The 14,841-nt window shown below is 33.6% G+C and overlaps 1 protein-coding gene across 2 annotated transcripts in view; it reads right to left on the reverse strand.

Annotated features, from left to right (window-relative positions):
* Nucleotides 1-14,841, reverse strand: part of Gabrg1 (gamma-aminobutyric acid type A receptor subunit gamma1) — a 77,818-nt gene that overhangs the window by 37,159 nt on the left and 25,818 nt on the right. The gene's annotated exons all lie outside the window — the stretch shown is intronic.

The following is a 14,841-nucleotide window of genomic DNA, read 5'->3' on the forward strand; positions in this document are numbered from 1 at the left end:
TGACCTGCCAGGCTGCACTTTCAACCCCAACTTCTGATCTCACCCCTCTGAATATCTTTTCAACCTGTGTGTCCCTGTCTAGCTCTCTTGGCATTTCCCTGTGTGGCAGAATCTCCAACCTACCAAACCTCAATGGAAAAGTTTTGGTATTTTGCAAACACTTATACAGATTTAAAATAATACTTCTGTTTATCCTTTGCAATGGAAAAAATTATCTACCTTTTCAAAACCAGACAATATTTATCTAGTTTGGGAGGGTTGTTTTCATTATGTATTATACATATTTTTTAAAAAGCAAAATGAATAAGATTTGTTAAAAATAGTTTCAGTATTTGAAATTAAGTTTCCAGACCTACACATTACAGAAAAGTAATTCTTCTTCCTAGTCAACGATTAGGTATTGTAATTAGAAGTAAGTCATGTGACTTAGAGAAGATTTTACAATTTAACTGAGACCGATGACCTCTGAGATGAGTTGCTTTAATCGTTTGCCATTTATTTCTGACTTGCTATAAATCGTAGCCAATACATATCACATAATTACACTAGTTATGGCTAGATTTGCAGAATGATTTTTAGGAAAGTCAATTAACAACAATGCAATAGGTTTTTTCTTTTCAATTTAAGTATATTTATTGCCAGTTATAAGCAATGTACCACTCTTACATAATTACATTTCTTTTCAATTACTCTAATAAATTAACAAATACTGAGTTCCTGCATTTGCCGTGCAGTCCTTGTGGCTAAATACTACCTTCACTGAGAGAAGTAAATGGTTCCCAGTAACATTTTTATTTTCACAGCAGGTTTAACCCATTTACATTGTAGAAATGTTTAGTTATAAGTTAGGTAGCCTGCTTTCCTGATATCTAAACTTCTTATCCAATGATGAAGCTATAAGATGAAGCCATATGTGTTAGAAAAATTAATTCCAGCCTTAGGGTATGAGCTCCATAGAACCAAAGACACTGAACAACATAAAGCAAGTTGTCTATGTATGGGACTGAAGAAGAATCTTATCAGAAAGTTCAAAGTGGAAAATTGCTATTAGTACAAAGATAATTTATAATAACTAAATATTTATTTACAAAGTATGAATTTTTTTCAGTTATTATGTGCCTATTTTGTAACTTTGTGGTGGTGGTATTTGATCCAATCCTTTAATTTGCAGAAGAGAAAAAATAAACCTGAAAGTGAAATATTTAAGATTAATTTTGAAACTACAAGTGATAATTATATGCCTCAAAATATACAATTAAGAGAAAAACAACAGAAATCTGTAACTGCTCCATAATGAGCAGTGACTCACTGCCACTTTGATTGACTTACAGTATAAATAACACTTGTGGATAAAATTACTTCAAGTGTCATGGAAGGTGATAAAATGCCCTTTTTCAGCACTATGATTTTCTTAGACTAACATTTGTTCCATAGCCAGATTTTCATGATGTTCAGACAGGAAAACATCATCTTTCAATTCAAAACTAGAAAAATGCAACTAAAAAATGGAATTCCAGGCTTATTAAATGATGCCTTGGAAGTAGGCACAGATTATGTTTAATTCATCAATACATACAGAGATCAGAGATCTTTGCAGTGGTGTAACAATGAATGAGAAACCCATGTATCGCCACACCAAATTACATTTTATATACATAGAAGGCAGGTAGAGATGACATTGGATCATTTTTGCAAGGCTCTTTTCTGTGCTATGATTCTAAGTACTTTCTTTAAGTAAACCACCAGAATGTAAGTAGATAAACTCCCAGAGAGAATGAGTATATAGGAAAAACAGAGACTCAGAGCAACTTGAGCATCCACAGAATAAGAAAAGAAAGGAAAACATTTTTAAAGTTAAAAAGTAGAAGCAGTAAAATCAATACGGCTTCCACATTCAGTTTCCAAGTGGCTAAGGCAAAACTGAGAAAAGCCAATTCCAGAGGTAAGCAATTGGTTTGTCAGACAATACAAACTAAAATATATTTTAAAATATTTTCTCCAAATTTAGCTTAAACGTTGTTTCTTGAACACCTTAATCTTTCTAAGATGTGTTCAACAATTATGTAGCTTTTTGGTCATTTTTGTTTTTTTAAATCAATTTAGGTCAATTAAAAGCTCCAGTGCTGGAAAGTAAGCTTTACAGACATTTCTTACCATTCAGAAAGAAAAAAAGCAAACAGTCTCACTGGCCCAGATATTACAATGAGCACACAAAAATGTTTACTTTATGTTTTTGACCTCCATTTCAATTGAATAATAATTTCATGAAACCAAATATATTACTGTTTGCAAGGGATATGGGTAGGATTCCCAGACGGAAAACAACCCACTAATCCAAGCACTTTTACACACTAATTGATTTTGTGTTCTCTTCTCATCTGAACCTAAATACGGATTTATTTTTATCAAGATATGCACTAAGCTTTATGAAGCTTTTCTGAAAGTTCCTTCAAAGAGTAAACTCTCTATCTACAAATTATTTCTTCAAAGTACTGTATCAATGTTTCAGTTAAATGTACCAGTGATACATTTAGGAGACATAATAGTCAATACTTTCACCTCAGAATATCTCATTCTAGTATACTTATCAGGATTATGCTTGTTTACTGAAATGAGCTAGGAATCACTGTTTCTTTATCAGAAAAAGTTTATGTACTATTTAAATCATTTATTTCTTGTATGCTTTTTAGTATCATCAATGAAGAAAAATATTATTGATTATTTCTTAACTATATACTTAGATTGTAAATAATTATTGGGACAAATGGAAATTGGGCCTTTGTTTTCAATAGTACAGTAACAGTATCGAGGTTATCTTTCTAGTTTTGATGGTTGTATTATGATTATATTGAAATAATGAAATTATATTTGTTGATCACAACAAGATTAAAATAAAAATCAATAACAATAGACAATCTCTTGAAATTAAGTATTAAAAAATCTATGGATCAAGAACAAATCTAAGGGGCCAGGGATTTAGCTCAGTGGTTTCGCCGCCTGCTGCGCAAGCGCAAGGACCCAAGTTCGATCCCCGGTACCAAAAAAAAAAAGAACAAATCTAAGGAAATAATTAAAAATTTTTTTAAAATGTTACCAGTTAGCAAACTTGACAAAAGAAGTAGAAAAAAATATCTTGATATGCTTAAAGAAAGTCAGTATTTATTAAAAGATTGAATTAAGGTTAAAAATCTTTCACAAGGAAAATGCCAGGCCCATATCACAGTCTGCAACCGGCTCATTGGCCAGGAGAGAAAACTGAAGTAAGGGATGTCATGACCAGTTACATTTCCCTGGAATACAAGAAGGAACAGGGAATGTAATTGGATGTTCTAGTGCAAATTTCTCATTCTACGTGCAACTTTCCTTCAAGGAATTTGCTAATTCCTAAATTATACACGTAAATGATGTCATGCTGACGACCAGTGCAGAAAGCCGTTGATCAAGAAAATAACAAGGAAAGATTTCAGCTATTTCAAGGATATTTGAGCACAAAGGAGAGACTGGTCTCCGATCAAGATGGAATTAGGTAAATGTCAATAACAATAAATCTAGAACACAGCATGATTATTGAAATTAAGCAATATACTTCAAATGTCCAAGACAAAATTCAAAGAACTAAATTGTGAGTGACTAAAGCAATGCTTAAGGAAACATAAATTTTCTACTCCCCTATCTCCTGTTTCTTCTAAGAAAGTGTAGAATAATAAATAAATAGAAATACGCAAAAATTATGCCTTTGGCATCACTTAGAGTATACAAATTTTAAAATGAGCTTAAAGAAAACAAAGAGGAAGAAAGCAATATCCTATCCTGGCAAGAAACCTCTCAAGCTCCGACTCACTAGGACTGGAAAGTACCTCTTTCTTACCAGCACAGCAGAAGTAAAGAAAGAAGAAAGAAGATGGAGGTCAGTGATTGGCCCAAGATAGACCTAAAATGACCATCAAAGAGAATAAGTCTAATGTTAATCTGGAAATATTTAAAAATGTGTTCTGACACTAGAACAGGCACTAAGAGAAAAGATACATATCTATAAATATGTGTAATTCCTAAGAGTTATTCTTCAAAACAAGTTGTTTCTGGACAGAGAAAAATGTCAAAAAGGAAAAGAAAAATGTGCCTTGAAGCTGGATGGTGAAAGAGGAAGAAGCAGAGGTGGAAGATATCACATTCTTGAAAGGAAAAAAGAGAACCTATAAATTGAAAATTATGTAATTTCTCACCCCCTGCCCCGGCAAAAAAGAAATAAACATCACCACAACCATCGAATCCACTCAAAGAAGCTGAGCTTTGTTATCATGATATGAGTATATCAATGAAGTAAGGCTCTGGTAAAACACCTACAAACCACAAAATAATTACAGGAAAGAAATAATGCAAAATTTTAAAAAATCAAGATTCAACACAAATCAATCGTGGAGAATCCCAGCCCCAAATATAAAATAGCAGAAACCAGTGGGAAAATACTCAAAACAGTTAAATGCATTCAAGAATTTGGGAATAAGAGAAATTATTTTGGATGAGAAATTCAGACAGTACAAGAGGAATGTACTTTTCTGCCCCTTAAACAAACAGGTAGAAATGATAATCAATCTAACATAGGAAAAAACACAGAAGAAAAAGATAAAATTAAAAGATGAGCAAAAATAAAAACAATAAAAAATTACTAATAACCAGGAGGAAAATCCAGACAATGTAAATGTGATAAAACAAGGTCGGAAGATCAAAGTGCAAGTTGTGAAATATAGGACAAGTTAAGTGTGATTAACTAACCTATATTTGCAACCCATGAGAGCAGTCAATGCAGTGAAACAGAACTAATATTCAGTATTATAATGGAAAATAAATAAGTGGATAAATCTTTCTGGAGTTGAAAGAACACTTGAAATTACTTTATGAAAAGAATTACTGAACAACTCTAAGATTTAAACTAGTAAAACTATTCAACTGAAAGATAATAACTCAAAGACCTTCAGAAAAAAAATAATAAATAAACGCACAAATAAATAAATAAAGCACAAGGCCTAAAGAATTGGACTAGTATCCAACTTCTCAAAAATAACACATGGAACAAGTCACCAGTGAAATAATCTGTTAAAAAGAAAACTCAAAAAAATGAACCAAGGGTCTTGTATCCAGCCAAGCTGTCATTCATATAAATCCACAGAAAAACAGTTTTCCACATCTAAAAACTACTTCAAAAAAAATCTACTGAAGGAATAAATGAGTGAGAAAACTTTAACAACAGCAGCAAAAAGATTAATGCTAGATTTTGGAAACAGCATATATATCCATCTAAGCATGAATAGATTAGGAAAATGTGGTATTTATACACAATGGAGTGAATACACTGCCATAAGGAAAGATAAACTTTAGACATTCAACTTGAGAGCATAATGTTAAATGAAAAAAGTCAGATATGAAAGCTTAAATATTTACTATAAGAACTATGATAATATTCCATACATATCAAAAATAATTTTAAACTGGGCATAGCTCACTGCTGTAATCCCACCACTTCAGGAGACTGGGATAGGAGGATCTCAAGCTTGAGCTCAGCCTAGGCAACTTTGAAACTTAGTAAGACACTGTTTTAAAATGAAAAATAAAAAAGGACTGAGATGTAGCTCAGTCCCAAGGCCCTAGATTCAGTTCCCCTCTACTGTCAAAAAGTAATAAAAGCAATAATTTTAAATAATCACAATATGAGATGTGCTGAAAATTGATTATCACCAGTAGCACTTGAAACAAAGATGTTAAAAATGAATAGCATGGGGCCGGGGATTTAGCTCAGTGGTTTCGCCACCTGCTGCGCAAGCACAAGGACCCGAGTTCAATCCCTGGTACCAAAAAAAAAAAAAAAAAAAAAATGAATAGCATTGAACCAGGGATTTAGCTCAGTGGTTTCACAGCCTTCCTCCCAGGTACAAGGACCCGAGTTCGATCCCCGTTACCAAAAAAAAAAAAAAAAAAAGTATAGCATAGTAACACTGGAGGGAGAAAGAAGATTCTCCTAAACAAATTTGGAGAACAATCTGAATATATATCACAAAATAAAAAATGTATAGGAATATTATATTAATTAAATTTTCAGATACATGTTATATAGAGATTTTAAATTTAAAAACTATACTTCTGTTTACTAACACTGAGAAAATAAGATGATATGATACATGACAGTCAAGTTTTCATTGCTGGAAGAGGGAGTGACAAATAAAGAAAGAGTAAAGGCTAGAAAGAACCCTATGGTATTCGAATTCAAATCAGTACAAACTCATGATTCACATTATGAAGGAGAGGATGAAATACAGATGTCCAGAAATATGTGAAGAACATGTTATTTCATGCTTCCATCCACTGAGAGGATCAAAAAACAAAGACACTCAATATTAATTAATATACTTAGCACTTAGCACCTGGACCTTAAATTCTTTATACTATTCTAGGGAAACAAAAGAGAAGTCATGTCTCCTTGAAAAATAGTGAATTCTATCCCTGGTTCAAGTCAAGCTTGTAGTATTTAATGTGCTAGAAATTAAGCATGAACTTAGAAAATAATGTGAATATATGTGACGGTATATTAACCAAACTATAAGGGATTCTAATGGTCAAATATTTATTCATATTGTACAATAAAATAAATATGATAGTAATGGATGATAAGAGAGGAAATAAAACAAATAACTATAAGTCTACACTACAGTGAAGCAGTGAGTTAACAAGTACATAGAGAAGACGGTATGGTTAAATGCCAATGATCATGTGTAAAAAGAATGATGGTGATATGGAGTCACCACATGGAAAAGCACAGAAATAAGTGTCACAAGTAAGAATGACAGATATAAGGGACAAGACTGTGGTGAAAAACATTTGGGTAGTTTTGCAGTATTGTCTCAAGATATATGAAGTAATCAGAAAGCTAAAAATTAGAACTTTAAAGAAGGGAAATCTAGTACAAACAACACTTAGTCACATGATAGAAGTTAACATTATAAGCAATAAGACACACTAATATCATGTACCTTCTGTTACAATACACTGAAAAGGCACAATACCAGTGCTGTGGTAACTTGGTAAAAATGTATAACCTCACCTGAGGTCCTACTCATCAGTGAAATAAATAAGACACACATGTGTAAATACTGAATCATTTCTCTGGCGTGAGGAAATGAAGGTGTAAAGGAGGACCAAATTGTATAAAAGATATTGTGAAATAGAAAGAAAATGTTCAAAGAGAAAGGAGAACTAAGGAGGGGGTCAGAGGAAAGGAAAGAAGGACAAGAAAAAAACTGAAAGTAAGAAGGGAAAAATGGAAACAAACCTTACGTATATGGTAGGTGGGGTTGAAGGGAGGGCAGGGAAAGGGAAAAAATAACAATCAAGATATATCATATACAGGTACAAATTCTCAATAATGAATGTGATCATAAGGTATACCTAAATGTACCAATAAACTCAATAAAAATAAAATAAATGAATGACATGTAATCTCAAATTCAGGGACACTCAACTGTTTGAAACTGCTTACAATTATTAAATTCATAAAATAAAATTGAGAAACTATACCAGATAAAAGGAGAGTAAGGAAACATGAGAACAAAATATAATGTGTGATCTTTGGTAGAATTCTTAAGCAGAAAACAAAACATTAGACAGGTACAAAATAAGATAAATGTGTGTAGCTCAGATAACAGTATGACATCAATATTATTTTCTGGCTCCTGTAAATATTCTGTGGTTACATATGATGTTGATCTTAAGGCTTGTATTAAGGGATTATGGGAATTCTATGTGTTAATTCTAAAATCACCAAATCTACTATTTATTTTACTAAGTCTACAATTTATTTTGAAATGAAATTATTTTAGCAATCAAAAGAACTCAGGAAATTAAATAAAAGGAAAATAGATTGATATAATTGAATATATTTTGTGACAATGAAATTTCAGATAATTTTTCAACACTAAAATTTGATAAAGCCAAATTTTGATTCTATGATAATAAAAAATGAAATTGAAAAATACTCCTTAATACAAGATTAATTCATAAATAAAGGAACAGGTTACTAATGATAGGAATGTAAAAAGAAAAATCTCAGAACCTAAAAATATTAAAAATATCACAAAATATATTATATGACAATTCAACACTTACTTTGAAAGATTTCAAATAAATTCTTTGCAAAGTTCAATTTCTCACAATTGACCAAAGAATAGCAAGTTTTCATAAACTTATTATATTTAAAATTTTGAATGGTTAAAAATCTTCCCACAAAAGTAAATTTTAAACCATCATATCTTTGCCCAAATATATTTCCAAATATTTAGGAAATATGTAATATCTTTCTTAGACAAACTCATAAATAAAAAGGGAAAAGTGACTCATTGGTAGGTACTAGTAAAATCTTAATTCCAAAACTATAAAAGACATTACAGACAGTAAAATGACTAACCAATATCTTCCATTGATAATAGTATTTTAAAACAAAATACCAAATTTATTCCAGTGATATTTTAATGTTACTAGATCAGAATAAAGTGGCATTTTTAAAGGAATAAAAAGTTAGCTTAGATTTCTAATTGCTCTAAGATATTTATAGAATAAATAGCAAGTAGAATAAAGAACAAAATATAATCCATATGATTATTTCAATACATCCACAAAAAATATACGATACATGAGGTTGGAGGGGGAACTCTAGTAAAAAAAAAAAATGTAACAAAGTGTCTTTAAAAAAGAAGTCCACAGCAAACATAATAGGTACTAGTAAAATATAGATTGCTTTTTCTGATATCAGAAACAAGCCAAGACTATTCAACATTTTGTTCTAGTCTTAACCATACAAATTTGACGTGGGGAAAGGTATAATATGAGAAACAAAGAAGGTAGCAATAAGTAGCAAAAATACTCATTAATCTCTATCATATAAAATCTCAGATAAACATATCAATATATTACTAAGTTAAGAAATTCAGCAAGGATTCTGAGAACACAGTAAATATGCAAAGTATCTATTATATTTATATATATTGAAAACACAAACTTAGAAAACCTCTCTTTTTAAAAAAATCCATTCAGTCTTGCATTAGAAACCCTAAACACATGGACTGAAATCTAATCAAGGTGGCAATACCTCTTCAAGGAAAAGATAACATTTAAAATCATATATAAATAGAGGAAAGGATAATGTTTACAAGTTTGATATGATAAAAGTTCAACACTGTAAAGATTTCCATTTCACTATGTTGGCTATATATTAATGCAAGCTAAATGAAAGTCTTTGTTTACATACATTTGTTTGTATTAAAGAGTTACACTGGATTAAATCAGACCCAGAAAGTTAAATATTGCATGATTTCACTTATGGGAGAAACCCACAGGACAAATAAAGTGTAAAATTTTTAAAAAGTCAGGAAACAGGGAGGCAAAAATTTTAGAATTGGAGAAGGAGGACAAAGGAAAAGTAAAGAAGGAGAGAGAAGGGAAAGGATTAAAAATGTACAAGATGGAGCTGCACGGGCATGCAGGCTTCCACCAGAGGTCTGCCATTCCATCAGTGAGTATGTTCAGATCCCAGGGAGCAGCTGTGTGGCCCAGACCATTGCGGCTGCAGGTAGATCCCAGCCCGGGGTCTGCCCCGACCCCAAAGGCTCCTGCACACCAGCCCAAGCCAGGGCTGTTCAGAAAGGAGCTGCACAGGTGCTCAGGTTTCTGCCAGAGGTACACCATACCATCGGCAACAGCCAGGGACCCATCTGGAGAAGAACTATACAGGCACACAAGCAATACCCAGAGGCTTTCCCCATACCATTGATAAGTATTTGCTGACCCTAGCCAAAGCCTGTGGAGACAACATGAACTGGGGTCCACAGCTCCCAACCAAGGGTGCTCCCAGACAACAGCTACACAGAGAGGCACACCTAAATACCATCCCAAGTATGCACAGGCCCCATCCAGAAGCCCACTCAGACAACAGGTCATCTCAGGGATCCAGAAGGCCACCACTCTGAACCCAGAAATTAGTGTACTAGTGAGCAGCAGAGTAAAAGCTGCTGGGGGCCTCGCTGAGAATTCAAGACCACTAGGTGAGCAAAAAGTTGCCTCAACAAAGACAGCAGGATGCATCTGTTAAAATGAGAAGACACGAAAATAAGTATCAAAACCAGACTTCCAGATCAGCTAAGGCAAACCCACAGGACAACAAAATGGAACAATATGATACTCAAACACCTGGACTCCCTGAGGTGGCAATGAAAGAGGACCTGCAAAAATGAAATCAGAAATAATTTCTCAGATAACAGCAGAGATTGTGCCCATAGTACAAGACATGATTAATAAATCTAGAGTGGATACACAAAAAAATAGAGGAGCTGAGGAACATGATGGAATACCAACAAAGGACACAAATGGAATTCAAAGAACAGATTTAAACAGATTTCCAGGAGATTAAATACTCCATTGAAAGCAGCAGAATGAGTCAATGAGAGGATAGAATTTCAGCTATAAAAGATAGGATCACAATTAGTGACCAGGAAAAGAAAAATTTCTTAAAAATAGTAAGTGACCATGAGAAATCAATTCAGCAGCTGTTAGACTGATTAGAGTCAATGAAGAAACAGGAGAGAGTGCAGGCAACATAAAAAAACTGTTCACAGAATTCATGGCAGAAAACTTCCCAAAGTGCGGAAAAGAACTTGACATAGAGATAAGTGAGGCATATAAGACTACAACTAGCTGTGATCAAAAAAAAAATCTACACATTGTCACATAATAGTTAAAATTTCAGAAACCCAACAGAAGAACAAAATTCTACAAGCAATTAGAGAAAAGAAACAAATCACATACAAAGGAAAGCCATTAGAAAGGATGGAAAGCCCAACAGAAAGGAAAGTGCATCACAGCAGACTTCTCAACACAAACCCACAAAGCAAGAAGAGTGTGAAGTGATGTATTTCAAGCCCTAAAAGAAAATAACCTCCAACCCAGATCAATGTACCCTGCAAAACTATCTTTCAAAATTGATGGAGAAATAAGATACTTTCATGACAAAGAGCACCTTATGAACTTCATGAATGCCAAACTAGAACTCCAAAAATTTTTAAACATTATCCTAGAAAAAGACAACAAAGATCACAACCCCAGGAAGCCCTGCAAAATGAATCCATCAAGCACAATGAGAAATTAAATGCAAAGGGGGAGAATCCAACAAAAAGAAAAAGTCATGACAAAGATAAGTCAATACATATCAGTTATAACCATCAATGTTAATGGTCTCAGTTCACAAATCAAAAGAAAAAAGACTGGCAGAATGGGTCAAGAAGCAAGTTCCAACAATATACTGCATACAAGAAACACACTTAATTTAAAAAGAAACTGATAGATTGAAAGTCAAAGGGTGGAAAACAATGCTCCATTGACAGGAACCTGAAAAAATGCAGGAGAAGCTATGCTCTTTGAGGATTAAGTGGATTTCAAACCAACACTGATTAAGAGAGACAAAGGACACCACATCCTTGTAAAGGGAACAATTCAAGAGGAAGAGATGACAATCCTCAATATATATGTACCAAATATGAATGTCCCCAACTATACAAAAGGAATATTAATGGACATAAAAACCCAAATGAACATTAATACAATTGTAGTGGGGGACCTTAATACCCTACTTTCACAAATAGATCATCTAGACAAAAAAATAAACAACAAAATACTAGAACTCAATCAAACTCTTAAACAAATGAACTTAACAGATGTTTACAGAATGTTTCACCCCACAAAATCAGAGTACACATTCTTTTCAACTGCACATGGATCGGTCTCTAAAATAGATAACATACTCACTCATAGAACATGATTACGTAAGTACAAAGGAATTGAAGTTATCCCCTGTATATTATCAGACCATAGTGAGATGAAATTGGAGATCAATAGCAAAAGAAACTGCAAAAATTTCATACACACATGGAAACTGGACAACACACTTCTGAATAACCAATGGGTCACAGAGGAAATTAAAGAAGAAATCAGACAGTTCCTACAACTAAATGCCAATGCCAATACAGCATATCTGAATCTATGGGACACAATGAAAGCAGTCTTATGAGGGAAATTCATACCAGTGAATACTCACATTAGGAAAACAGAGTGAGCTCAATTACACAAACTGATGCTGAACATCAAGCTTCTAGAAAAAGAAGAGCAGGATAAAACCAAAGTGCTTAGAAGGGAGAAAATTATAAAGATCAGGGCAAACATCAATGCAATGGAGACTAAGAACAATACAAAAGAATCAATGAAGACAAGAGTTGGGTCTTCAAAAGAATAAACAAAATTGACAAACCCTTAGCTAACCTTATCAGAAAAAGGGGGAAAAAAGGCCCAAATCCATGCAATTAGGAATGAAAAGGGTGAAATTACAACGGACTCAGCAGAAATCCAGAGGATCATCAATACCTACTTGGAGAACCTATACAACAAAATGATGGAAAATATAGAAGAAATGGACAGATTCCTAGATACATGTGAATTATCAAAGTTGAACGAAGATGTCTTAAAACTTCTAAATGACCCAGTATTAGTCAATGTATTGAAAATGTAATTCAAAACTTACCAAATAAGAAAAGCCTGGGTCCTGATGGTTTCACTGCTGAGTTCTACAAAACATTTAGAGAGGAACTACTGCCACTACTGTTTAAACTCTTCAGTGAAGTTGAAAGGGAAGCAATATTCCCAAATTCATTCCTGGAAGATAGCATCACCATGATCTTCAAAGCAGAAAAAGACCCCAAAAAAGAGAACTATAGGCCAATCTCACTAATGAACATAGATGTAAAAATCCTTAATAAGATATTGGAAAATAGAAGATCATCAAGAAAATCATACAACCTGACCAAGTGGGATTCATCCCAGGGATGCAGGGATGTTTCAACATATGGAAATCAGTAAATGTAATACACTATATCAATAGAACCAAGGAAAAAAAATTTATGATCATCTCAATAGATGTAGAAAAAGCATATGATAAAATCCAACATGTATTTTTGATAAAAACCCTACAAAATATTGGAATAGATAGACTCTACCTCAATTTCATAAAAGCCATCTATGAAAAACCAACAGCCAATATCATACTACATGGTCAGAAACTGTATTCCGTGGAACTAAAATCAGAAACAAGACAAGGATGTTGACTATCACCACTCCTGTTTAATATAGTTTTGGAAACATTAGCCATAGCAATTAGAAAAGAGAAAGAAATAAAAGGAATAAAGATAGGAAACAAAGAAGTTAGATTATCATTATTTGCAGATGACATGATTTATATAGAAGACCCTAAGAACTCCACCAAAAGTCTTCTAGACTTAATAACCAAATTCAGTAAAGTAGCTGGATACAAGGTCAACACACAAAAATCAATAGCTTTTCTGTACACAAAAAACAGACTCACAGAGAGAGAAATAGGGCAATCAATTCCTTTCACAATAGCATCCAAAAAATTTAAATACCTAGGAATCAACCTAATGAAAAATATCAAAGACCTCTACTCTGAAAAGTATAGCACTCTGATAAAAGAGATTGAAGAGGATATCAGAAAATGGAAAGGCATCCCTTGCTCCTGGTAGGAAGAATCAACATAGTGAAAATGGCTATACTTCCAAAACTGCTACATAAATTCAGTGAAATCCCAATTGAAATTCCAGCAGCATACCTCACAGACCTGGAGAAAACAATCCAAAAATTCATTTGGTACAAGAAGAGACCTAGAATAGCAAAATAATATCAACTAGGCAATAAAAACAAGGTAGGGGATATCACAGTCCCCAACTTGAAACTATACTACAAAGCTACAGTGATAAAAATAGCATGGTACTGGCAAAAGAACAGACCTAAAGACCAGTGGAATAGATTAGAAGATGCAGAAACAACTCCAGACACACTTAGCCACTTCATCTTTGACAAAGGAGCCAAACACGGTCACTGGAGGAAAGATAGCCTCTTTAATAAATGGTGCTGGAAAAACTGGGTTTCAACTTGCCAAATATTAAAACTAGACCTATATCTCTCACCATGCACTAAACTAAAATATAAATGGATTAAAGATCTAAATATTAAAACAGAAAGAGTAAACCAGCTGGAAGAGAGGTTAGGAAGAACTCTTGAAGACATTGGTGTAGGAAAAGATTTTATGAACAAAACCTCAGTTGCCCGTGAACTAGCACAAACAATCAACAAGTGGGATCTCTTCCTATTAAAAAGCTTCTGGACAGCAAAAGGAACCACCAACTGTGGGAAAAGACAACCCACAATGTGGGAAAAAATTTTCACCAGCTGTCCCTCAGACAAAGGTCTACTATCTAGATTATATAAAGAACTTAAAAAATCAGATGTCCCAAATTTAAAGACCCAATCTAAAAATGGTCATTTGAAGTGAACAGACATATCTCAAACAAAGAAGTAGAAATAGCAAATAAACATATGAAAAAATCTTCAACATCACTGGTCCTTCAAGAGATGCAAATGAAAACAACACTGAGATTCCACCTCACCCCAGAAAGAATGGCTGCTATCATGAAATCAACCAATAATGAATGCTGGCAGGACTGTGGGGAAAGAGGAACTCTACTCCAGTGCTAGTGGGAGTGTAGACTGGTGCAACCACTGTGGAAATCAATATGGAGATACCTCAAAGAACTAGGATTGGAAGTCCCATTTGACCCAGCTATTCCTCTACTGGGTGCCTTCCCAAAAGAATTAAAAGAATCATACCACAGTGATATATGTGCACCCATGTTTATAGCGGCACAGTTTGTAATAGCTAAAGCTTGGAAACAGCCCACCTGC

This window comes from Heterocephalus glaber, unplaced genomic scaffold (genome assembly GCF_053883595.1).
Source record: "Heterocephalus glaber isolate CG9 unplaced genomic scaffold, H.glaber_assembly_v1.0 deba00001509, whole genome shotgun sequence".
Taxonomy (NCBI): domain Eukaryota; kingdom Metazoa; phylum Chordata; class Mammalia; order Rodentia; family Bathyergidae; genus Heterocephalus; species Heterocephalus glaber.